General features: G+C 45.0%; 1 long non-coding RNA gene across 1 annotated transcript in view; it reads right to left on the bottom strand.

The window, feature by feature from the left end:
• LOC129145695 (uncharacterized) overlaps nucleotides 1-25,879 on the bottom strand; it is a 46,235-nt gene that overhangs the window by 10,081 nt on the left and 10,275 nt on the right. The window contains exons 2-3 of the long non-coding RNA XR_008551614.1: nucleotides 21,779-21,942; nucleotides 19,884-20,543 (exon numbers count right to left, since the gene is read on the bottom strand). This is a non-coding gene — a long non-coding RNA (uncharacterized LOC129145695). The remainder of the gene's footprint in view (nucleotides 1-19,883; nucleotides 20,544-21,778; nucleotides 21,943-25,879) is intronic.

The raw sequence follows: 25,879 nt of genomic DNA on the forward strand, positions 1-25,879 counted from the left end.
CCCTGCCAGCAGGTCGACCTACTCAACCCCAGGCTCAGGAGGGGCCGGCCACCAGGTCAACATCCATAGACTCGAGGCTGGGCTGGGGCCGCCCAGCAGGTCGACCTCCCCAGCACACAGGCTTGGGGGGGGGCCGACTAGCAGGTCGACATCCGCAGACTGCAGGCTGGGGTGGGGCCGGCCAGCAGGTCGACCTCATTAGCACCCAGGCTGGGAGGGGTCCACGCAGCAGGTCCATATCCAGAGTCTACGGATAGCTGGAGCCGGCCAGCAGGTCCACGGCCTCAGCCCCTCGGCTGGGCTGTGGCCGGCAGAAAGGTGGACTTGCACAGCCCCGAAGCTGAAATAATGAAGTAATGAAAGGATCATTGAATTATAAAAAAAGAACATTGAATGAGAATGAAATATTATAAAACAAGAAAATGCTTTCTAAATAATTAAATAATAAATAATGGGCCTCCCCGGTGGCGCAGCGGTTGAGCGCTGGGTTGCGAAGCTGCCCGCGGCCTCTGCGGCGCCGGTTGGATCCCCGGCTGCTCCCCGGCCACCGGAGGAGGGTCCCGCATGGCGCGCAGACCTCTCCTGCCGCCCGCTGCTCCCCTCAGCAGGGGACTTCGGTCCTTCTGCCTGCTCTGCTCCCCGCTCTGGCTCTGGTGAATCCTCTCACCCTCCCGCGCTTCTGACTGTACCCAGTGCTTGTATGAATAAATAAAAATAAATCTTAAAAAAAATATATAGTAAAAAAAATAAATAAATAAAAAGCAATTCAGTGATTATTTAAGAATGAAATGATGACTAAATCATTAGGGCAAACAACTATAAAATAATTAAAAGATATTAAGATATTAAATGCTGATCAATAATTAAATAATGAGAAAGTAATTAAACTATAATTAATTAAGTAGATATTATAGAGTATTTAAATTTTCATCAGACAACCAAATAACAATCATAAAGTCATTATATTATAATTAATAATTAAAAACTAATTATACCGTAATTAAATGATTATTAGATAATTAAATGACGATTAAGCAATCCTTCAATAACTATTATAAAATAATGAAAATATTAATTTATAATCCAATGTGTATCACATAATTATTAAAGAATAATTACCAAATAATTGAATGCATGAGTAAATTCTCAGCCCGAAGACTAGGCTGGGACATGCCAGCTGCTCCACTACCTCAGTCCCCAGGCTCAGCTGGGGCTGGCCAGCACATCGACCTCCTCAGCTCACAGTTTGCTCAGGGGCCCGCCAGCAGGTCCACCTGCTCTGCCTATAGGCTGGACTGGTGTCGGGCAGCAGGTCGAACTCCTCAGACCCCCGCAGGGCTGGGGCTAGCCGCAGGGAGCCCTGTACAGCCCCCAGGCTTGGGAGGGGCCAGCCGACAGGTCGAACTCATCAGCCCCCTGGCTGGACTAGGGCCAGCCAGCAGGGAAACCTCTTCAGCCCCCATGCTTGGGATGGGTCAGCCAGCAGGTCGACCTCCTCAGACACCAGGGTGTGCTGGGGCCAGCTAGCAGGGAGATATCTAAAGCCCCCATGCTAGGGAGGGGCCGGCCACCCGGTCTACCTCCTGAGACTGCAGAGTGGGCTGGGCCCGGCCAACAGGTCAACCTCCTCAGCCCCCAGGCTCGGGAGGGGCTGGCCAGCAGGTCAACCTCCAAAGACTCGAGGCTGGGCTGGGGCCGCCCAGCAGGTCGACCTCCCCAGCACACAGGCTTGGGAGGGGCCGACTAGCAGGTCGACCTCTGCAGACTGCAGGTTGGGGTGGGGCGGCCAGCAGATCGACATCATTAGCACCCAGGCTGGGAGGGGTCCGCGCAGCAGGTCCATATCCAGAGTCTACGGACAGCTGGAGCCGGCCAGCAAGTCGACGGCCTCAGCCCCACGGGTGGACTGTGGCCGGCAGAAAGGTGGACTTGCAGAGCCCTGAAGCTGAAATAATGAAGTAATGAAATGATTATTGAATTATAAAAATAGAACATTGAATGAGAATGAAATATTAATTATAAAACAAGAAAAAGCTTTCTAAATAATTAAATAATAATTAAAAAGCAATTAAGTGATTATTTAAGAATGAAATGATGATTAAATCATTAGGGCATAGCAACTATAAAATAATTCAAAGATATTAAGATATTAAATGCTGATTGATAATTAAATAATGAGAAAGTAATTAAACTATAATTAAGTAGATAATACAGAGTATTTAAATTTTCATCAGACAACCAAATAACAATCATAAAGTCATTAAATTATAATTAAATAATTAAAAACTAATTATACCATAATTAAATGATTATTAGGTAATTAAATGACGATTAAGCAATCCTTCAATATCTATTATAAAAAATGAATATATTACTTTATAATCCAATGTGTATCACGTAATTATTAAAGAATAATTACCAAATTTTTGAATGGATGAGGAAATTCTCAGCCCGAAAACTAGGCTGGGACATGCCAGATGCTCCAATACCTCAGCCCTCAGGCTCAGCTGAGGCTGGCCGGCACATCGACCTCGTCATCCCACAGTCTGCTCAGGGGCCCGCCAGCAGGTCCACCTGCTCTGCCTATAGGCTGGACTGGTGTCGGGCAGCAGGTCGAACTCCTCAGACCCCCGCAGAGCTGGGGCTGGCCGGCAGGGAGCCCTGTACAGGCCCCAGGCTTGGGCAGGGCTGGCCCACAGGTCGACCTCATCAGCCCCTTGGTTGGACGGGGGCCGGCCAGCAGGGAAACCTCTTCAGCCCCCATGCTTGGGAAGGGCCGGCCAGAAGGTCGACCTCCTCAGACACCAGGGTGTGCTGGGGCCCACTAGCAGGGAGAGATCTAAATCCCCCAGGCTAGGGAGGGGCCAGCCACCTGGTGGACCTCCTCAGACTCCCAGACTCGGGAGGTTCCAACCAGCAGGTCGACTTACTCAGAACCCCCATGGTTGGGCTGGGCCTAGCCTGCAGATAGATCTCCTCTGCCCCCATGCTAGCCTGGGGCAGGACAGCAAGTGGACCCCAGGCTGGGTGGGGCCAGTAGGCAGTTGGACCTGCTCCGCCCCAAGCTGAAATAATTAAATAATGAAATGATTATTAAATTCTAATTATTAAACATTAAAATGATAATTAAATAATAATAATAAAACAATAAAATTGTTAAGGTCTGAATTGGAAAAAAATGTGTGTGTGTGTGACCAGGAAAAGAATCATTTCACATATTAGAAATAAAGCATCTGAATGTTTGTGTATGTAAACTTGCGGAAGACTGAAGAAACTGGTCGTGTTGTGTGTTTGTGACCAGGTGAGCAGTCTGGTCACCGGTGTGTAGGACAACAGATGAGGAATGAAGTCAGGATTCTGTATCCTTGTGGCCAGTTAGGAATTAAGAAGCAGCTTATTCCTTTTTTTTTAAGAATTATTCCAGGCCTCCCCAGTGGCACAGTGGGTTGAGCGCAGCGCTGTGAAGCTGGCCTCATCCTCTGCAGCACTGAGTCGGTTCCCAGCCAGTCAGGGAGATACCCACAAGGGGCGGAAGACCTCTCCTGTCTCGCATGCTGCTCCCCTCAGCAGTGCTTTTGGTCCTTCTGCCTGTTCTGCACCCAGCTCTGTCTCTGGTGAATCCTTTCACCCTCCCCCACCACTGGCCTGTACCTCAGCTTTTGTATGAATAAATAAATCTTTAAAAATAAATCAGTGGAAAAAAAAGAATTATTCCTTTATTGTAACATTTTATTTTGCTTATTATTGCATAAAATAACTGGGGTGTAGACCAGAGGTATGGAGGGGATGAGAGGATTCACTAGAGACAGAGTGGGGAACAGAACAGGACGATCCATTCAAAGACACTGCTAAAGGGAACAGCCAGCGAGACAGGAGAGTTCTGTGGTGTCATGTAGGTTAGCTCCCTGTCAGGGGATCAAACTCAGGCCACTCTGTCTCAGGAGACCGCCTCAACGGCAGTGCTGAGACTTAACCCCTAGGTCACCAAGGATGCCCTGCAGGTTACTGCTACGTGTCTCTCTGTAAGACTGGGCGAGAAATAGAAACTGATAGTGATGCATGTGTGTGAGAGAGACTGCATGAGAAAAGGAAGATACTGTGTATGTGTGACCAGGTGAGAAGACAAGTAATTGATTGTGTGTGTGTTTCTGTGCATGTGTCTGTATTGACTAGGTGAGGAATGAAGTGATTGTAAATGTGGAGAGACCAGGTGTGGAGAGAAGTAACTATGAAACTATGCATTTGACAGAGAAAGTAGATTAGAAATGAAGACCTGTCTGTGAAGGTGCGGCCTTGATGTGGAATGCAGAGCTGATGTGTCTGCAAGATTAAGTGAGGAAACATTAAGTGATCATGGGCTTTGCTTGTGATCAAGGGTGGGAAAAATTAATGGATTGTGTGTTGTGCACCCAGGTGATTTATGAATCATGTGTGTGAGCCTACATGAATAAGGAAGGAACTGTATTGTATATAAAAAGAGGTGATCTATAAAATACTGATTGTGTGATTGTGATTAGGTAAGAACTGATTTGACATGTACATGTGTGAGAGAGGTAAGGACTGAAGTAAATTCTTTGTGTGTACACTTAAGAAATGAAGAATCAGACTGCACATGGTCATACTAAGGAAGAATGAAGAATGTTTCTGTTGCACAGACGATGGAACCATATAGAGAGCCCAGAAAGAAAGCCACACTTATATGGACAACTGATCTTTACAAAGGCGCAAAGGATATGCAGTGGAACATGGACAGTTTGTTCAATAAACGGTGCTGGGAAAACTGGATCTCCACATGCAAAATAGGAAACTAGACCACTACCTCTCACTGTGCGCAAAAATCAACTCCAAATGGAAAAAAGAACAAGACGTAAGGCCTGAAACCATAAAATACATAGAAGAAAATATAGGTGAAACACTGCAAGATATACAGCTCATTAACATCCTTACAGACGCATCTCCCAAAGCAAAGAAAGTCAAGGAAAAGATAAACACCTGGGATCACATCAAACTGAAAAGCTCCTTACATCCAAAGAGATTTTAACCAAAACAGAGAGACACCCCACTGATTGGCAAAACATTTTTGCCCTCCATACAACTGATAAGAGAGTGATCACAAACATATACAAAGAACTCACCTGACTCAACAAAAACAAAGTAAACAATCCAGTCACGAAATGGGCAGAAGAAATTAAAAACATTTCTCCAAAGAGGAAATGCAAACGGCCAACTGGCATATGAAAAACTGTCCAACATCCCTGATAATCAGGGAAATGCATAGCAAAACCACACTGAGATACCACCTAATGCCAGTAAGAACGACACATATCAAAAAAAAAAACTAGCAACAACAAATGTTGGCGAGGATGTGGTGATAAAGGAACTCTCCTGCACTGCTGGTGGGAGTGCAAACTGGTCCACACTGTGGAAAGCTGCCTGGAGGTTCTTTGGTCTACTGAAAATGGAGCTACCATACGACCCGGCAGTTCCACTCCTAGGGATCTACCCAAGGGACACAAAAACATTGATCCAAAAGAACACCTGCACCACTATGTTTACTGCAGCACTATTTACAATAGGCAAAACCTGGAAACAACCCAAATGCCCAAAAATAGATGACTGGATCAGGAAGATGTGATACATACACACAATGGAATATTACTCAGCAATCAAAAAAGATAAACTCATGCAATTTGCAGCAATGTGGATGGGGCTGGAAGGAATTATGCTCAGTGAAATAAGCCAGGAGAACAAAGGAAAATAGTGGATGGTTTCACTCACAGAAGGAATATAGGGGAGCGAATAAGACATCAGTGTCAAAAAATAATATTACAAAACACAACAAAGCAAAAACAGACAATTATAAATCAGAGACTACTGCAGGGAAGGAGGAGGGAGGGGATCAGAGGGAGGGAGGGAGGAGCACAGGGGAGTGAGGTGAGGGTGCACGGGTGCACTGGGGAAGGAAATTCTATGGGGACTACACCTGAGGAGGTGGGAGAAGCAAATATTGTGTAAAAATGAACAATGATGTAAAAATTTTTAAAAAGAGAATGTGTGTGTTGGAGAAACTATGTCAGGAGGTAATTTTTTAAAGATTTGTGTATTTATGCAGACAAGAACCGGGGTACAGGCCAGATGTGCGGGAGGGTGAGAGGATTCGTCAGAGACAGAGAGGGGAACAGAACAGGCAGACTGATGAAACACACTGTTGAGGGGAGCAGCGGGGAGACAGGAGAGGTCTGCCACGCCGTGTGGGTATCCCTGGAGAGCTAGGATTGAACCTGCAGAGGTGGCAGATGGCTTTACAGCACTGTGCTCAACTGCCTGTGCCACCAGGGAGGACTGTAGGGAGCTAATTGTGAGTATATCTGTGTAGTGCTGGGTGATGAAGTAATCCTGCAGGAGACAGACAGACAGGCTAGGTCAAAATGAATTAATGGGGCATATAAGTGAATTCAGTAAGCAATGAAGCTATCCGTGTGTATGTGTGACTTGCAGGGAATGAGATTCATTGTGTGACTGTGGACTAGTGAAGAAAGTTGTGTCTGTCAAAGAGCAGATGAGGGAAGAAGTAACTATAAACGCATGTGTGACAGTCTCACATGAGGAATCGTGCAAATGTACTTGGGACTGGTGAAAACTGATAGAACTGCAGCATTTTACTAGGGAGGAGGAAAATAATTTCTCGTGGGTGTATTGATCGAACAAAGTGAGGAAAGACGTGAAGGACGGTGCAATCCACCTGTTCTGCTCCCTACTCTGTTCTCTGGTGAATCCTCTCACCCCTCCCATACCTCTGGCCTGCACCCCAGCTCTTGCATGCATAATAAAATCAATAAAAAGCAAAGGACTGTATTTGTGTACATGTGGTTCTGATGACTTGCAGTAATTGTGAAGCATATGTGTGTAACTCCCTAAAGAAAGAAGTAACTGTGAAAGACTAGGTAAGAAATAAATTATGTGTGTTTGTGAGAACAAGTAAGGAAAAAAGAAACTGATTGTGTGTTCATGTGACGCTAGGTAGCAAACATAGTACCCACATGTGCGTGTGACCCCTTGGGGAATGAAGCACCTGTGTAAGTGTGTGTATGTCTATGTGAATACACAGAGAAAGTAGGTGGCTGTGTGAGACCAGGAGAAAAATGGAGTCGCTGGTATGTTTGCATGTTACTAACTGAGGAATGAAGGAACTGTGTGTCTCTGTGTGAGGAATGAACAAACATACTGGATGTGTACATGTGGTAAGTGAGGAATAAAACATCATGCGGCTAGGCAAAAAATCAAGAAATTGATTGTGTGACTAGGTGAGGAGTGATTCTGAATGTGTGTTTGTGGTGAGGTAACAGATGAGGTTACTGTGTGTTATTGTGCTTAACTTCAAAGGTAAGGGATGAAGTGATTTTGCGTGTGCATTTGCCTGTGACTGTGTGTGATTGTTGGGTGAGAAATGGTGATTATGTTTATGTGTGTAAAAATAGGTGAGAAAAAAGTGACCATGTGTATGTGTGAGAGACAAGGTGAGCAATGAGAAACTGTCTATATGTGTGAGTAGGTAAGGAATGAAGTAATGGATGGGGTATGTGTTCACAGATGAGGAACATAACTGTGCGTGTGGAAGGTGACACAGAATGAGGTGACTGAGTGCATGTGCGTGGTCCAAGAACAGGAGTGGAGTAAAGGATGATACATCTGTGTGTGTCCAGGTGAGAAATCAAGTCATGGCAAGTGTGTGTGAACGAGTCGGTGAGAAAAAGTCAGGATATATTGACACGTGTGGGCACGACAAGGTGAGAAATAAATACTTGTGTGTCAGCGTGTGAGAGGTTATGTGTGTGTGAATGTGTATCTGATGAGACCAGGTGAGATGGGAACAAAACAACTGTGTGTGGGAGCGAGGTCACTGATGAAGACTGACTGTGTGTGTGTCACTAGGTTCACTTTTCCTTCCCCTCTTCCTCCTCTTTACCTCTGTACTTACCTCCCCTCACCTTTCCTCACAGCTCCTTACTTTTTTCCACAGGGTCCGATGTAGTCTCAACACCGAGTGTTGACTGCGCCTCACCTCTTTTCACGGAGTCCAGTGTAGTCCCAACACCAAAGTGCTGCGGTGCCTCTGCTGAGGCCTCAGGAAACCAGCTTCTCTGTGTGGGCACAGCCAGGGCCCCTGGCAGACGACCATGCACGGCAGGGATCAAAGTGGCTCCGGGTGCTCCGTGGGGGGTGGATACAGTAGTATGCACAGCATTCACAGTCCCCACCCCAGACTTTCTACTTCAATGTCATGAAAGGATGGAAATTCAAACAAAAAGGGAAGCAACTTGATACATCCAATAAGAACGATGGAGTGACGAATTGTGAAACAGTGGGAATGAAATGAATGTGAACACAAGTTTACAACTTACACCAAGTATCACCAAAATTATACATAAGCAAATAAAAATGGTCAACCATAATTATTAATCATAGTAGAAAACAGAATAAATGAATAGTGTAGACTTCAGAATATCAAATATTTTCTGTGACTATGTTTTGTGAAAGGACATGTTCAGAGAACCACAAGCCAAGAAGAAAAGTGGAGCAAATTTGCAAACCACGAATCTGAACAGACATCTCACCAAAAATATACAGATAATGAATGGGCACAAAAAATATATTCATTGTCATATATGACTAAGGGGTTGTTAATTGAAACAAGGAAACATCACTACAAAGAACTGTTAAGCTCCCAACATCACTTTACCAGTTGACACACTGCTGGAGGGTGAGAACAGCAGGAAGACCCCTTCATTGCCGGTGGAATGCATGGGCAGATGCTTTGGAGGGCAGCTGGGCAGTGTTTCCCAAAGACAAAAAAAAAAATCTCACCTTCAGAGTCAACAATCAGGCCTCCAGTATTTAGACAACCACCTTGAAAAACTATGTTCAAACAAAATCTAGCATGTTATTATGTGCAGATGCTCCATTCATAATGGCTAAAATCCTTTCTAAAATCAAGATGTCCTTTAATGAAGAGTGCAAAAGCAAACTGTCATTCCTTCAGGGAAAGGGAGCAGAACGTGACCCCACAGAAGCCTCTTTGGCATAAGACCACTTGACAACCATAATATGAATGCAGAGCCTGTCTCATTGGTGTCAGGATTATTTGGGGTCTATTTTTAAAAACAGCAGATTGGGAGAATCTCTCAAAAACAAGAAGTTGCCCCTCTGTGAGAGTTGCACACTCATAAGGGAAATCACCAGTCCTGAGGTTGTCTGCTCTCTACCAGGAACAGAAGAATAACAAATTCAAACCAAGCCACCAACCTCATCCATGGCAAGCTCTGGGCATTCATTTAAAGAGCAATGACTCCCTGGCTGATTTTTCTTTGCCTGATCACCTTCCATGGCTTTCCCCCTCTCCTGACATTTTCCTGTTTTGTTTTTACCTGAGGATGGCACTGAGGCTGATCGCTTGGGCCCTTCTATGGAGTTATTAGGTTTCCCCTGCTATCCCTCATGTATATAAGAAATATAAATGTTATTAAAGTTCAGTTTGCTTTTCTCCTATAATCTCTCTTGTATGGCACGTGCAGATTGAACGGGATTCCTATGAAAATGCACAAAGGGCTTTGAAGGGAACATGTGCAAGATGATCCTAACTTTAATATATGGATTTTCAAGGGCCCACAAACAGCCAAGAAAATAGTTAAAAAAAAAAAAACAATGTCAGAGGCTCATACTTCCCAATGTCAAATGTCACTTCAAAGCAAAGTGGCAGTGCACGAACCCTTCAGTACATAAACAGTGTCATGCCCCTTCACATACATCCCATTGTCAATAATTGTAAAATAACAGATATTGTTTTGTTTTGTTTTTTGTGGGACCCTCGCCAGCGGCTGGGGAACGAACCGGCACTGCAGAAGCTGCGGGCAGCCTCGCAGCCCAGCGCTCAACCACTGTGACACCAGGGGAGGCCCCCAGATATTGTTATTTTATGTATGCTTGAGGAAATCAAATATGTTTTAGGAAATCAAAAGCTTGGCAATCTACACAGGACATAGCTGGACATTTTCCACTAAAGACAGAGTAACTGTATGGTTGAACATTTCCACCCCTAGATATATAGCCCAAATAACTGGAAGTGGGTGTTAAAGCCAAGGCCTGTACAGGAATGTTCGTAGCACCACTATTCACAACAGCCAAAATGTAGACGGAGAGTAAACCCACGACTTACTTTAATTCTGTAAGATCAAATCACTCCATTTGACAAGAAGTCCTTCCTATTAAAACACCAGTCCTTTCGGAGGACTTGATATTCACATTACAATTGCAGCCCAGTAGACACTGCGGGTGGGGCATTGGTAGATGGGGCATTTCAGCAACCCTGAGCATGAGCCAATCACTGCATAATGATTGGCTTGGCGATCTTTTGTTCCTCAGGCCAGGAGTTGTGTTGTGTGTGTGTGTGTGTGTGTATGTATATATGTATGTGTGTATATATATATATATATATATATATATATGAAATGTTTGCTTTTTGATATTTGTGTAACCTTTCGTAAAAGTGTTTTTTGTTGAACTGCATAAAAATATTTTGTTCTAAACAAAAATCACATCAGTCATAAAAAGCATGTCAAAAGAAAATGTCAGTTAAACAAGAAACTATATAAAAACATGCTTATAGTATAAACAGCAATAAATTGGTACGAGAGAATTAGATTTTTCCCACCTGCGCCATTAGTGAACTCGAAGTGATCTTGAATGAACACTTTTAAATTTGTTACTTTGCTAGCTTTTAGTTTCACCTTTGGAATATAAATAGTCTCTTGCTTTCTTTATTGCTGCATTGTAAAAAAATCACCATTTTCTATAAGCTTAGTTGTGTACCCAGTTTTTCAAATGATGCCGTGTTGTCCATGACCCACATACGATTGGACTTCCGTGACACTATTTTCACCAAACGATGGCATCTGTAGAAGGATTTAGTATTGTCAAGTGGGAAAATACTGTTAATGTCCATCGAATGGTGAATAAGCAAAACCTCTATTAACTTCAGTTTGATTCTGTCATTTGAGGAACAATATGACATGGCACAGCTGCCATGGGAAAGCACTCTGGCTGATTCTTTGAAAATGAAGCATGAACTGAATGGATGACAGAGCAATTCCACTTTAGGGAAAATCAAAGAATTCAAAACAGCGACTCAAACAGACATCTGTATGCCCACAGTCATATCAGCATTACTCACAACCTGTCAAAATCTACAAAGAACTCGAGTGTTGATGGAGGAATAAATGAAAAAACGAAATGTGACATATAAGTGATGGACTATTATTCAGCCTTAAAAATGAAGAAAATTCTGAGACCGCACATGCAAGAAAGTGCATCTCCGACTCGCCATTTTAGAACAGGGATCTTCCTTCAATAAATACTGCTTGAAACCAGCAGAAGGCTCACTGCAGAGCCAGAGGTGAGCTGGGAAGCACCCCAACACCAGGCCCCTTCTGGTCAGCAGTCTGAGCCCAGAGGGGGAGCGGGCATCCAACCCCGGGGGCAGACCGCATATGCAGGAAAGTGCATCTCCGACTCACCATTTTAGAATAGGGACTTTTCTTCAATAAAGACTGCTTGAAACAGGGAGGAGGATCCCTGTGCAGCCAGAGGAGAGCTGAAGGCCCCCACAAGCTTGGTCCCACCTGGCAGGAAGTTGGAGCCAGTGGGGGATCCAGTGAGTTGGAGCCCAGAGTGCAATCTAGCCACCCCACCTCCAGGGCAGTCTGTGGGACTTCAAGACACATCTTTGGAATTAAACGCAGAAGGAGGTGATATTCTGTGACAGCGACCATTAACATACTCAAAGTACCACTGCCTCACTGGACTTCTGGCATAACAGTATTTGACTCATTTGGACCACCATTTTCTGAAATCCCAGAAAGAGCACACCAAAAAGATGCTGGCCAGTACCAGTGACACAGTGTCCCAACGCATAGGGCAAATTAGAAAACAGGCAGCAGGGAGAAGAAAAACTACATGCAACCTAGCCACTCCTCAGGAAAAAGACACCACAAAAAGAAAACCACCCACCAGATTGCAACAACAGTGACTTGGAAGAACTTCTGAGCCTTCCAGAAAGAGAATTTAAAATTGCCATGATAAAAAAAAAAAACTGACAGAACTCATTAAGGAAAACAACACTCAGAAGAATGAAATTGAGTCCCTAAACAGGGAAGTGAAGGAAATGCAGGAGATCAAAGGATTAACAGAGGAGCTACAGAACGCTGGGAAAAGCAGTGATAACAGAGTAGCTGAAAGGAAAGAATGAATAAGCACTGTGGAAGACACAGAAATAAAAAGAACCAAAACAGAAAAGGAAAGAGAAGTACGAAAGAAAAAGAATGAAGAGAGACTTTGGGAACTATCTGACTCCATGAGGAAAGGAAATAGAAGAGTTACAGGAATCCCAGAAAGAGAGGAGAGAGACCTAGGATCAGAGAAAATATTCTAGGAAATAATTGAAGAGAACTTCCCAAATGTGAAGAAGGAGCTGAAAATAGACATACAAGAAGCAAGAAGAACACCAAACTTCCATGATGAAAGGAAAAATACAGCAAGACACATAATAGTAAAGCTCCCTAGAATCCAAGACAAGGAAAAAATAATGAAGCTGACAAGAGGGAAGACACAGATAACATACAAAGGAAAACCAATCAGACTGACATCAGACTTCTCTGAAGAAACACCACGGGCAAGGAGAGAGTGGAGGGACATAGCCAACGGTCTCCAAGACAACAAATGCCAACCAAGAATACTCTATCCTGCAAAGCTTTCCTTCCTCTATGAAGAAAGAATAAGGACCTTCCCAGACAAACAGAAACTCTGGAATTTCATTACGACTAAACCCCCACTCCAAAAAATACTACAAGGAGTCCTAAAGCCAGAACCAACATAGGGATGGATAACAATGAAAGAAGGCAAAAAAAAAAAGGGTATGAAAAGAATAAATAAATAAAATCAGAGGAAAGACAAACACAATGGCAAATACAGATGCTAACATATCCATAGTAACTCTAAATGTAAATGGACTAAACTCTCCAATAAAAAGACACAGAGTCGCAGGCTGGATTAAGAAACGAAACCCAACCTTTTGCTGTCTCCAGGAAACACACTCTACCAAAGATAAAAATAGACTCCAAGTTAAAGGATGGAAAGCAATCGTAGAAGCAAATACACCAAAAAAGAAGGCAGGAACAGCTATACTTATGTCAGATAAAACAGATTTCAAACTCAAAAAGGTAAAGAGACCCCAATGGTCACTACATTATGATCAAGGGGACAATACTTCAAGAAGAACTAACACTCATTAACATATACTCACCAAATGAAGGAGCACCAAAATACATCAGACAACTATTATCATCTCTGAAAACAGACATCAGAGAAAACACATACGTAGTGGGAGACTTCAACACACCACTATCAACAATGGCTAGATCAACGAGACAAAAAATAAGTAAGGACACTAAAGCTCTAAATAAGGATCTAGAGCTCATGGGCTTAACAGACAACTACAGAACACTAAACCCAAAAAAATCTGAGTACACATTTTTCTCAAGCGCACAGGGATCATTCTCCAGCATCAACCACATACTGGGACAGAAGACAAACATCGACAGATACACCAAGATTGAAATCATATCAACCATCTTCTCTGACTGTGAAGGCACCAAACTAGAACTAAACCATAAAAAAGAAGGCAAGGAACTCTCCTACCTCATGGAGATTGAAACCCATATTACTGGAAGACCACTGGACTAATGAGGACATCAAAGAAAAAATTAAAAAATACTTGGAGTTGAATGACAAAAAGGACACCAATTTCCTAAATGTATGGGACGCAGCAAAAGCACTAACAAGAAGAAAACAAATAGCAATAGAGGCTCACATCAAGAAACAAGAAAGAACTCAAAGAAACAACGTAATCTCAAAGATCAACGAACTAGGAAAAAAAAAAGCCAGTAGAAGAAAAGAAATAATAAAAAGCAAAGCAGAAATAAAAGAAATCGAAACTAAAAAAAAAAATCCAAAAAACCAATGAAACCAAAGGCTGGTTCTTTGAAAAAATAAATAAAATAGACAAACCCCTAGCCAGGCTCACAAAGGAAAAATGGGAGAAAGCACAAATAAATAGGACCACAAATGAGAGAGGAGAAATCACAGCAGACACAACAGAAATCAAAAGAATAATCAGAAACTACTATGAACAGTTATATGCAAACAAGTTCAACAATCTAGAAGAGATGGACAAATTCCTACAACTCTACAATCACCCAAAGCTACATAAAGAAGAAACAGAACACCTAAACAGACCAATTACAAGCAACAAAATTGAAAGGGTCATCAAAAACCTCCCCAAAAACAAATGCCCAGGACCTGATGGATTTACAAATGAATTCTACCAAACATTCAGAGACAAATTAGTGCCTATCCTTCACAAACTCTTTCAAAACATTGAGAAGGAAGGGATAATACCAAACACGTTCTATGAAGCCAACATTACACTAATACCAAAACCGAACAAGGACAACACACAAAAAAGAAAACTATAGGCCAATCGCTCTAATGAACACGGATGCAAAAATCCTCAATAAAATTTTAGCTATCAGAATCCAAAAATGTATCCATAAGATAATTCACCATGACCAAGTAGGATTTATTCCAGGGACACAAGGATGGTTCAACATCCGAAAATCAATCAACATTATCCAACACATCAACAAAAAGAAATACAAAAACCGTATGATAATATCAATAGATGCCGAGAAAGCTTTCGACAAAGTACAACACCCATTCATGATAAAAGCCCTTGAAATTCTCGGGATGCAAGGAACATACCTCAACATCATAAAGGCCATCTATGACAAGCCCAGAGCCAGTATCATTCTCAATGGCGAAAAGCTCAAAGCATTTCCATTAAGATCTGGAACAAGACAAGGATGTCCACTCTCACCACTGCTTTTCAATATAATACTAGGAGTCCCAGCCAGAGCAATAAGACAAGAGAAAGACATACAAGGAATCCAAATAGGAAAAGAAGTTAAACTATCACTATTTACAGATGATATGATAATACACATAGAGAACCCCAAAAACTCCACAGGAAAACTAATTCAACTAATCAATCAGTTTAGTAAAGTGGCAGGATACAAAATCAACACGCAAAAATCAGTAGCCTTCCTATACACAAACAATAAATCTGAAGAAGAAATTAAAAAAATCCCTTTTATTACTGAAATAAAAAAAAATCAAAACTTGGGAGTAAATCTAACAAAAGAGGTAAAGGATCTATACAAAGAAAACTATAAAACACTGTTAAAAGAAATAGAAGAAGACACAAAGAAATGGAAAGACATCCCCTGCTAATGGATTGGAAGAATTAACCTAAAATTGCCATCCTACCAAAAGCAATATACAGATTCAATGCTAGTCCAATAAAAATTTCAATGACATTCTTCAAAGAAATAGAACAATTATTGATGAAACTCATATGGAATCACCAAAAACCCCCAATAGCCAAAGCTCTCCTGAAAAAAAAAAAAAGAAGGGAATGGAGGCATCACACTCCTGGTCTTCAAACTACACTACAAAACCATAATCACCAAAACTGCATGGTACTGGAGCAAGCAGAGACACACAGACCAATGGAATTGAATAGAAAATCCAGAAATAAAGCCACAGATTTAAGGTCAACTAATCTTTGACAAAGGAACAAAGAATATGCACTGGAGCAAAGAAAGTTTGTTCAATAAATGGTGCTGGGAAAACTGGGTCACTACATGCAAAAGAATGAAGCTTGACTATTACCTCACACCCTGCACAAAAACCAACTCAAAATGGATTAAAGAACGAGACATAAGACCTGAAACCATAAAATACATAGAAGTAAATACAGGCAAAACACTACGTGACATGCACATCAAAGACATCTTTACAGACACATCACCCAAAGCAGTGACAGTGAAGGTAACGATCAACAGCTGGGACTACATCAAATTAAAGAGCTTCTGCACAACGAAAGAGACAATAACAAAAACAAAGAGACACCCACCAACTGGGAGAACATTTTTGCACACAACACTAATGATAAAGGACTGATCACAAAAATCCACAAAGAGTTGATGAGGCTCAATATAAACAAACAAACAAAAAAATAATCCAGTCAAAAAATGGGCAGAAGAGCTAAAAAGAAACTTCTCTGAAGAGGAAATACAAATGGCCAACAGGCATATGAAAAATGTTCAACATCACTTGTCATCAGGGAAATGCAAATCTCATTTGCATTTGGTACAAAAACTACCATGAGATACCATCTTACACCAGTGAGAACGGCACATAAAAAAACTAGCAACAACAGCTGTTGGTGAGGTTGTGGAGAAAAAGGAACTTTCCTGCATTGTTGGTGGGAGTGCAAACTGGTCCAACCACTATGGAGAGCTGTGTGGAGATTCCTCAACCTACTAAATATAGAGCTTCCATAAGATCCAGCAATTCCACTCCTAGGCATTTACCCAAATGACACGGAAACATTACTTCCAAAGGGCACCGGCATCCCTATGTTTATAGCAGCACTGTTTACAATAGCTAAGCTATGGAAACAACCCAAATGCCCAAAAATAGATGACTGGATCAAGAAGATGTGGTCCATATACACAATGGAATATTACTCAGCATTCAAAAAAGATAAACACATGCAGTTTGCAGCAATATGGATGGAGCTAGAAGGAATCATCCTCAGCGAAATAAGTCAGAAAGAAAAAGAAAAATACCGGATGGTCTCACTCATAGCAGGAATTTAGAAAACCTAAATAAGGGACCAGGAAAAAGACTAATTAACACAAAGTAAAAATCAACATCAACAAGCATCTATAAACCAGAGACTCACTACAGGGGCGGGGGAGGGGCGGGGAGAGGCAGGACTAGGGTCAAAATAAGGGGGGTGAAATTGTATGGGGAATCTAACCAAAATTAAAATGCATACGTTGTGTAAAAATGAAAAATGATGTAAGAATTCTATAAAATAAAATATTTTTTTTAAAAATGAACAAAATTCTGATACATGCTACAACTGTAGGAACCTTAAAGTCATTACGTTAAGTAAGACACAAATGGACTAACAGAGTATAATTCCATTTCTATTAGGGGTCCAGAGCAGTCAAATTCAGAGAGAGCAGTGGAATGTGGTTGCTAGGGGATGAGGTGAAGAGGAATGGGGAGCTTTGTTTAACAGGGGGAATGAAACATTCTAGACCAGGATGGTGGGGTATTTGTGCAACGATGTCAATGTAGTTAATACCATAACATGCCTGGCTTAAAAAGTATATTTAGTGGTAAATATTATGTAGAATTTACAACAATGAAAAAAATTGCACATGGATCTGACACATTGACAACACACATCAATATGAGAAAGGAATCTGGAAGGCACAGGGAATGCCAGGCAACCTCCTCCACACGTTTACAGCCAGATTATCACTAAAAAACGGTAACAACCAGGGCTTCCTGGTGACCTAGGGGTTAAGTATCAGGGCTATCATGACTAAGGCCTGAGTTTCATCCCCGGCCAGGGAGCTGACCCACATGGCGCAGCAGACCCACCCTGTCTCCCCGCTGCTCCCCTCAGCAGTGGATTGCAGTTAGATCCACCTGCCCTGCTCCCCACTGCACCTCTGGTGAATCCTCTCACACACACCCCTGCACCTCTGGCCTGTACCACAGTTACATGCAAAGAAAAAACAAACCTGAGTGCTCACTGACAGAGCCTTGGATCAAGATGTGGTGGATCCACACTACAGAATACAAGTCGGCCGTGAAACCATGAAAGGTTACCATTTACAGCAACATGGACGGAGTCTGAGGCAATCGTGTGCGGTAAAGCCAGATAGAATGACCGAGAGAAACACTGGAAGCTTCCATAGCAAACAAATCCATAAAGCTAATTACTAATAAAAGCCGCACCTGCTAATAAACAGTGAGGTTGAGCTTCAGAAGGCGGGGGAAGGGCAATGAGGTAAAAGGGATGAGGTGGGGGAAGCGTCTCAGGTAGAGACAGGTGTCACGAATAAAAGGCTGGAACTGCGGTCAATGTCGGGGGGTGCATTACAGACAGTACCCGGGAAGGGTCCCCTGAGAATATTCTTTCACACGAAGGACGGAACCTCAGGTGCGAAAGCCCTGGCGGGGGGGGGGGGGGGCGCATAAGGAGAAGGCTGTCCTCACAGGGGCGTCTGCTCGCCCCAGGCCCGAGCCCCTCCCTGGAGGCGCTGACGGGGTGCAGCCTCCGCCTCCGAGAAGCCCGAGGGGCCCAGGCCGCGGGTTAAGCCTCCTCGGGGGCCTCCGGGGCCGGGGTCGAGGAGCCACCTCCCTGCGGGCGAGGCCGGGGCGGCGGGTCGGGCTGCTCAGACTGGGGGTCGGGCCGGGGCTTCCCTCCTGCCTGCTAGGCCCGGGACGGGGGGGGGGGGTCACCCCAGAAAACCTCAGTCTGCCCCACGGACACCATCACCCACAGTAGCAGCCACGTGGGCGGGGGCAGAGCAGCGCCCAGAGCCCCCAGGCGCGGCCTCGAGCCACGAGGAGCCGGGAGCAAACTCGGGGGACCCACGGCCGTCAGGGGTCCCTCAGGCATGAAACTGACCCCCTAGGTGACTCCGTGCTCAAAACTGAACCCCAAAGAACCCAGTTACCCTCACCAGCACCCCGTCCTCTGACCGGGCCCCTCCCGTCAGCCGCCCAGGGAGACGCGCTCGCCCTCCCGCCCTCCCTCCCTCCCGCCGCCCTGCGGCTCACCTCGTCCTCCCGCGACGCGCCGGGGCCCGCGGGGTCCTGAGGGGCGCGACCTGCAGTGCGACCTCCTCGTGGCCCAGGACGCCAGGGACGCTGGAGGGAGCCGCGCGCAGTCGGGGCGGGCAGGGGGCGTCAGGGGGGCGTCAGGGGGGCGGGCAGCTGGGCATCAGGGGGGCGCGCAGGTGGGCGGGCAGGTGAGCAGCCCAGACACACCTGGGCGCTCGCGTGGCCACGCCCGCCGGGCCGGCATTTCAGGGTTCAGTGACCCGGGGCCAGCGGCCGCGTCTTCCCCAAAATAATGTCCCCAGAGCCGCGGGCGCCCCTGAAAGGCGAGACGCGTCTATCTGGAGTGAAAGACTCGCGCCTGCGCCTCCCTCACGCCCTCCTGGGCACCGCCCCCCCTGCTCCCCCGCCCGCCCAGGCCGCGCCCCGCCCCGCGCCCTCCTGCGCCCCCGGCTCCTTCCCGCGGGCCCGGCCTCCGCGTCTCCCAGCGCCTTGGCCTTGGCGCCGCCTGGTCCCCGGCTTCGCTTCTCGCCGGTCCCCCGCACCCCGCACCCGCCCCCACCCGCGCTCACCACGGGCCGCTCCGCCCTCGTCCTGGCGCCCCGTCCCGCCCCCGCCCGCTCCCCATCCCCGCGCCACGCCTTCCCTGCCCGTCCCCGCCCCGCCCTGCCCCGCCCTGCCCCGCCCGCTCCTCCTCCCCGCGCCACGCCCGTCCCCGCTCGGACGCCGCCATCACACTCTCCGCGGCGCCGCTTCACGGCCTCCCCGCCAGGGGGCGCCTCCGCCGTTTCTCTGCCTTTGTCCCCCCAGGACCTCCAGCGTTCCTCTGCCCCCCAGTCCGGGTCCCCCCTCGAACTGCTGCCCGTCATCAGATGGACATACAGCGATTATTCACCCGTTCCCGAGGGTTTTCATGCAGATGTTTCCAGACACTTGTTGCTATAGAGCAGGTGTTGGTCCGCAGTTTTATACGTAGATTGTATCAGTGTTTCCAGCATTTCCTTAGGTCGTTTCCCAAAAACAGACAATTACTAGAACAGGCAGCAGAAATAGTCTAAGCTCACAGTTCTCTGCAGAAGGGTGGAGCAGGTGTCCTCTCCTCAGGGATGAATTACAGCACATAGTTCACCTCACCCCCGCCAACACTTCATTCCGTCTCTCCATCCGTCTGCTTCAAGATGCTGACGCCACCTTCGCACTAGAACAAAGTGCTACAGGGCATCAACACAAAACATATGAGACTTTAATGGGAAGGAACTTTAATAAAACTAGGAAACAACGCATGTAAGGCAAAGAGTCTACTTTCTAAATGAAGCACCCAAAGTGACCCATCCCCTCGGGGGTAAAAGTCCATCCATATGGGATCGGCCCACAACAAGGCCCCAAAGCCTGCCATAGTCTAAAGCATCTTCCAGTGGGGACCCACAGAAAAGGGTCAGAAACAACCAGTCAAGCCCAGAAGGAAAAGAGCAAAATAAACATCAAGTTAAAAGCTGCCATGGTCACCTCCCCACGGGTCTCACCCACATCTGTGTCACCCCGTCCACGACCAAAAGACAAGTGCAGTTTCTTCACGTGTCTCTAGGCTCCGTGTGCCTCCTCCAGGCTCCTTCTGGCTCCATCCTGCTTCCTTCCTCAGTCTCTTCTGCAGCTTCTCCTCTCCCTGCTCAGCTCTACCCTCCCTTGGGTGGGGCAGGGAACCTCCCCTTTTCCTGGGGACCACCCTGTTACACAAGGACACAAAAAGTTCCATTATGTATAAGCAATAAATACTTTAGACTCTCAAAAAGGAACATTAGCTCAGTATACTAGCAAATGAAAATGAAATTAAACTATCTTAAAGTTTAGGAAGGAAAATAAAAGGGTAAAGAAATAAAAAGAGGTTTTTTTCCCTAATCATGAAATTTTAATACCAAAGGTAATTATCTGTGGATGCACTATATGTATACACACCCCACACACACACACATATAAAACTTTTCCTGTGTCTCCAACAATCAGTTTGTTCCCTATTCCAGTCGCTACTGACACCACTAAGAAAGGTAGTTCTGTATCCTTGTAGCATCCCAAGCAAGTGAGGAAGGAGAAGACACATGGGGCCTAATTTCTGGAGACCCGCTCCTGCTGAATGTCGTGTCAGGAGTCCCTGAAAGGAGAGAATGGCATCGGTGAAAACATGGGGGGCTGAGGGGAAGTGGAGTGAGGTAGACACAGACACTCTCTCTGGTGCAAGTATCTCCTGCTGAGGGTCTCAGAGGGTCTTTATTTATGCAGTCAGGCAAGCGGTGAGATAACATCAACATAAGCATCGAAGCAGAACAAAGACAATCATTACATATTTTCTCATGAACACACAGAGACTCCCTTGGTCTCATACCAAAAGGGCATTTCTTTGGTTGCCTTAAAAAACGTCAGGGACATTTACTTTTCTTAGTCCAGCTCATTTTCTAACATGATCAATTATTTCAGACAGCACAACATTTGGTGACAATCATTCTACTAAACTTTCCTAGTTTTGGAGTGGGCGTGAAAGCCCTAGTCTATATTCTATTACTGAAATCAACCTATCTCCTTAGCACTCGATTAACTTGGCTAATTTATCAATTACTTCAAAGTGGCCTAAAGCAACTCATCAAATCTATGTTAGTTCTATGAAAGTCTAACTCTCCACTATAAATACCTAACCTCCACACGGCCTGCGAACTACTGACACTTTGCATACACCAGGAAATGTACTGCTGCCGCAAACACATACCCCCTGGGTTAGGCTACGGTTTCCAAGCACAGCTGGTTCAGGGCAGCTTGTTCTCCATAATTCTCAGTGCCAAAACATTTCTCCCCTGACTATACCTTTAGCATTTTTTACTTTCTTTAGTAATGATTCGAGCGTAAGAACAATAAACCAGTTATCGCCTAGGTCCGAATTAGGTTTTTACAAGCCAATTTATAACTAACTTACTTCTGCATTAACCAAGAACAGACAGGAGAGCATTAGCAGGCGTTGCCATGGAGACTCCCTAGTTCAGGTCTTCTGGGAAGTGCAGGAACTCCCCTCTTCTTGGGAGTCTCCCCCAATGCCCAGACCTTGTCAAGAGACAGCATGGGTAGCACAGCCTGCCGCACCTAATGAAAGAAAAAACACGTGTTTAGTCAGCATAATCTGGAGACAGCCTGAGAAAACAGCAGGAAGAGCAACTGGCAGGACTAGGAAGTGGAGAAGCGTCAGCAGTGCCCGCCTCAGGGGAGAGGCGTCAGCAGTGCCCACCTGACCTATGGAGAAGATGGAAGAATCAAGGTACACACTCACCTTCCTATCATGGTAAAGAGTTTCTGCATGGTAGGCAAGTACACTTCAAAAAGATTTCATTGAGAGAGTAAATAATGTGATTATCAGATGTGATTCTGACAGGAAAAGGACTAGGCAGCTACAGCTCCAAAGCTGCCTCATGCTTACAGCTCTGTGATTCCCAGGTGTAAGAGGAACACGGCTGAAGGGCTGCTCCTTGGCAACCTAACCTGGTCTGGTGCTCACCAAGCATCAACTCAGACACTCACCTCAGTTTTCTTTGGGGTTCTGAGTTCTACACAGGAAGGCATATAAGACAAGACACCGGCTTCTCAGTGCCCTTTTGTTCATGAGCGCATTGGCTGTAGCAGTTTTGGCGGCCTGGGGTGGAAGCCACAACCTTCCTCATCCCTGATTAGTGATACAAAACCGCAAGGTTTCATTCATAGACATTTAAGGGAACCGTACACGATGGCCACTCGTTTCAACCCTTGATTGTCTCCCTGCAGTCTTAACTAAGGTACCTTCTATATATCCATTGATTATCTGTGGTTCCCATAAGATCACATAAGATTTATTCATTTCAGCAGAAACACCCAGATAGCCTGCTAACAGAAAAGACTGTCTTCCCGGAACATGAGCACAGCATTGGTATGTTAGGGATACTCAGACCTCAGCCGGCTTCGTTCACATAAAAATTCTCGATACAAAAACTATGATCTTTATATTGTAAAGATTCTTCTTTTTTAAAAAAGATTGATTTAGGGGCCTCCCCTGGTGGTGCAGGCAGTTGAGTGCCACGCTGGGAAGCTGTCTGCAGCCACTGCAGTGCCAGTTCAATCCCGGCCAGCCGGTCAGGGTCCCACATGGCGCGGCAGACCTCTCCTGTCTCACTCGCTGCTCCCCTCAGCAGTGTATTTCATCAGTTTGCATGTTCTGTTCCCCACTCTGGCTCTAGTGAATCCTCTCACCCTCCCGCGCATCTGGTCTGTACCCTGGATCTTAAATAAATAAATAAATAAATAAATAAATAAATAAATAAATAAATATTTTTTAAAAAGATTTATTTGGGGCCTCCCCTGGTGGCTCTGCGGTTAAGCGCTGGGCTGTGAGGCTGCCCACAGCCTCTGCAGCGCCGGTTCATTCCCCGGCCGCCGGGGAGGGTACCACGAAAAACAAAGATTTATTTATACAAGAACTGGGGTAGAGTCAGAGGCATGGGAGGGTGAGAGAATTCACCAGGGACAGAGCGGGGAGCAGAACAGGCAGACGGATCAAAGACACTGCTGAGGGGAGCAGCAGGCAAGGCAGGAGAGGTCGGCTTCACCCTGTGGGTTGCTCCCTGGCTGGCCGGGGATCGAACCCACACTGCAGAAGCTGCAGACAGCTTCACAGCGCGGCGCTCAAGCCACTGCGCCACTGGAGAGGCCCCTGTAAAGGTTCTTCTTGTTCTCTTCCAGTTCTTAAGGAAAACAGGCACCTGTCACTGCAAACGTCACAATCTTTCCAATGTACACTAAGGATAAATAAGCACCCTACAAGTTGTTCTATACAATTAATTACCTGCAGTCTCAAGTGAAAGGCTACTTTTGGTGTTGTTACATGTATGACCTTAGCTTATTTTCCACAGTGTGGAAACCATGAAAACTCAACACCAAATATTGGGAACAAACAGTAGAGGAGGTTCACTAAACCCACCAGAACAAAGTGGCCACTGAGGATGTCCAAGCAATAGCACAAACTTTGAGGACCTCCCTGGTAGACTAGGGCTTAAGTCTCAGCACCATCACCACAATGGCCCACAATACAGCCTAAGTTAGACCCCCGGCCAGGAAGCTAATCCACATAGGGCACAGCAGACCTCTCCTGTATTACTCACTGCTCCCCTGAGCAGTGTATTTCACTAGATCCCTCTGCTCTGCTCCCCACTCTGTCTCTGGTAAATCCTCTCATCACCCGACACCACTGACTGCACCCCAGGTCTTCTACACAAAAATAAATAAAATCTCTAAACAAAAAGAAAAACAAACTTTGAATTAGAAATCGGTAGAGTTCTTGTATGCATAAATAAATACAAATGCATAAATAAATAAAGATAAATCTTTAAAAACACCAACGATTCAAAGCAATAAAGCACTGCGATGTTACCATGATCCCAAATGTGGACAGTAATGTCTAGTTTGGGGAGCAAAAGGTTCAGAGTGTGGTGGCAGGGAGCACTGGCTACTTCAATGCAGACACATGCATTTACAGGCTGGGGAAGAAGTCAAGTCATATGTGTTTCCTCTGCAGCTGTTCAATAGCATAATAAAACTAAACTCCCTATTTTCTACTTACAACTGAGATTCAACCAATGATAGCTATAAGTTTTTGACATTTTTAAAGGACCACAATGAATTTTAAAGAGGCTGTGTGTATAGCCCAGTCCCTGGCAGACCGCAGGCACTTAGCTAACCTTTGTTCACTACCTTGAGTGTTCACAGTACTTTCTATCATGGAAAAGAGTATACACCCTCCGGGGCCTCCCTGGTGGCGCATTGGGTTGAAACGCAGACTATGAGGCTCTCTGCAGCCACTGCAGCATGAGTTCGATTCCCCCTGCCTGCCAGGGAGTGGCCCACATGGTGTGGCAAACTCTCCTGGTTAGCCCGCTGCTCCCCTCAGCAGTGTGTTTCAGTCGGTCTGCCTGTTCTGTTCCCCGTTCTGTCTTTGGTGGGTCCTCTCACCCCCCCCAACACATCAGGACTGTGCCCCAGTTCTTGTATGCATAAATGAATAAATCTTAAAAAAATACACACCCTCCCATGCTGACATAGCTGCTGAAAAAATAGTTATGTACAGACATCATCATTAAATTGAAGTCCACTTATCCAGATGTGTATACTTTATTAAAACCCGAAGGATCATTCCCAGAAGTGTCCATCGTGCTTGCTTTGCTTTATCAGATACTGCTTTTCACAGATTGAAGGTGTGTGACAACCTGGACTGGAGCAAGTCCAGCAGCGCTATTTTCCCATAAGTATATGCTCACTTCATGTCTCGGTGATATGTAATTAGGGTATTTTCTCATTAGACAAAATACTATTGCACGCTTAATAGACTACACTATAGAGCTAACATTTTTTATTCACACCAGGAAACCAACAAAAAATTAGTGACTTGATTTATGCAATGTTAGGTTTGTTGTGGTATTCTGGATTTGAACCAACAATATCTTCAAGGTGTGCCTGTGCCACCTTTCATTTGTTGCAGTGTAAGTACACCTATTAAAGCAAAGAAATTTATTTTGCTAAGGCTGCTGTTTGGAGCTGGCCCTATGCCCACTATGGCAAACCTAATAAAGATGGGAGGCGATCACAGCCTGTGCTTGGATGGAGAAACACTTGTCACAGAATGCTTAAGAACATGTATCACGATGGAATAGACCTATTTTCAACTCCAGAGAATTTTTTGTACTTTGCGACAATTTAAAAGTGAAGGTAAGTAAAGGACAGTGCACAGACACCAGCGGGCAGAAAGAGCTGCAAACGCAAAAGGTTTGTGAAAAGAAACACCTGCACAGTCACAGGCAGGCAGGAGAGCTGCCTCGATTACAGGGCATTTTTTTAAAGTAGGACATATACATCTTTACACTCAACTTTACATTCGGTCCATTGTAATGACAAAAATAATCAAGATCATTTCAGAGAATGGATGTGTGCTCTCCAATACTGAAAGATAATTACTGAGAGTGATACGCAAGAATCTAAACTTTAGAACTATGTAAATAACCCT

Source organism: Talpa occidentalis, unplaced genomic scaffold (genome assembly GCF_014898055.3).
Source record: "Talpa occidentalis isolate TD23 unplaced genomic scaffold, MPIMG_talOcc4v2.1 talOcc4.14, whole genome shotgun sequence".
Taxonomy (NCBI): Eukaryota; Metazoa; Chordata; class Mammalia; order Eulipotyphla; family Talpidae; genus Talpa; species Talpa occidentalis.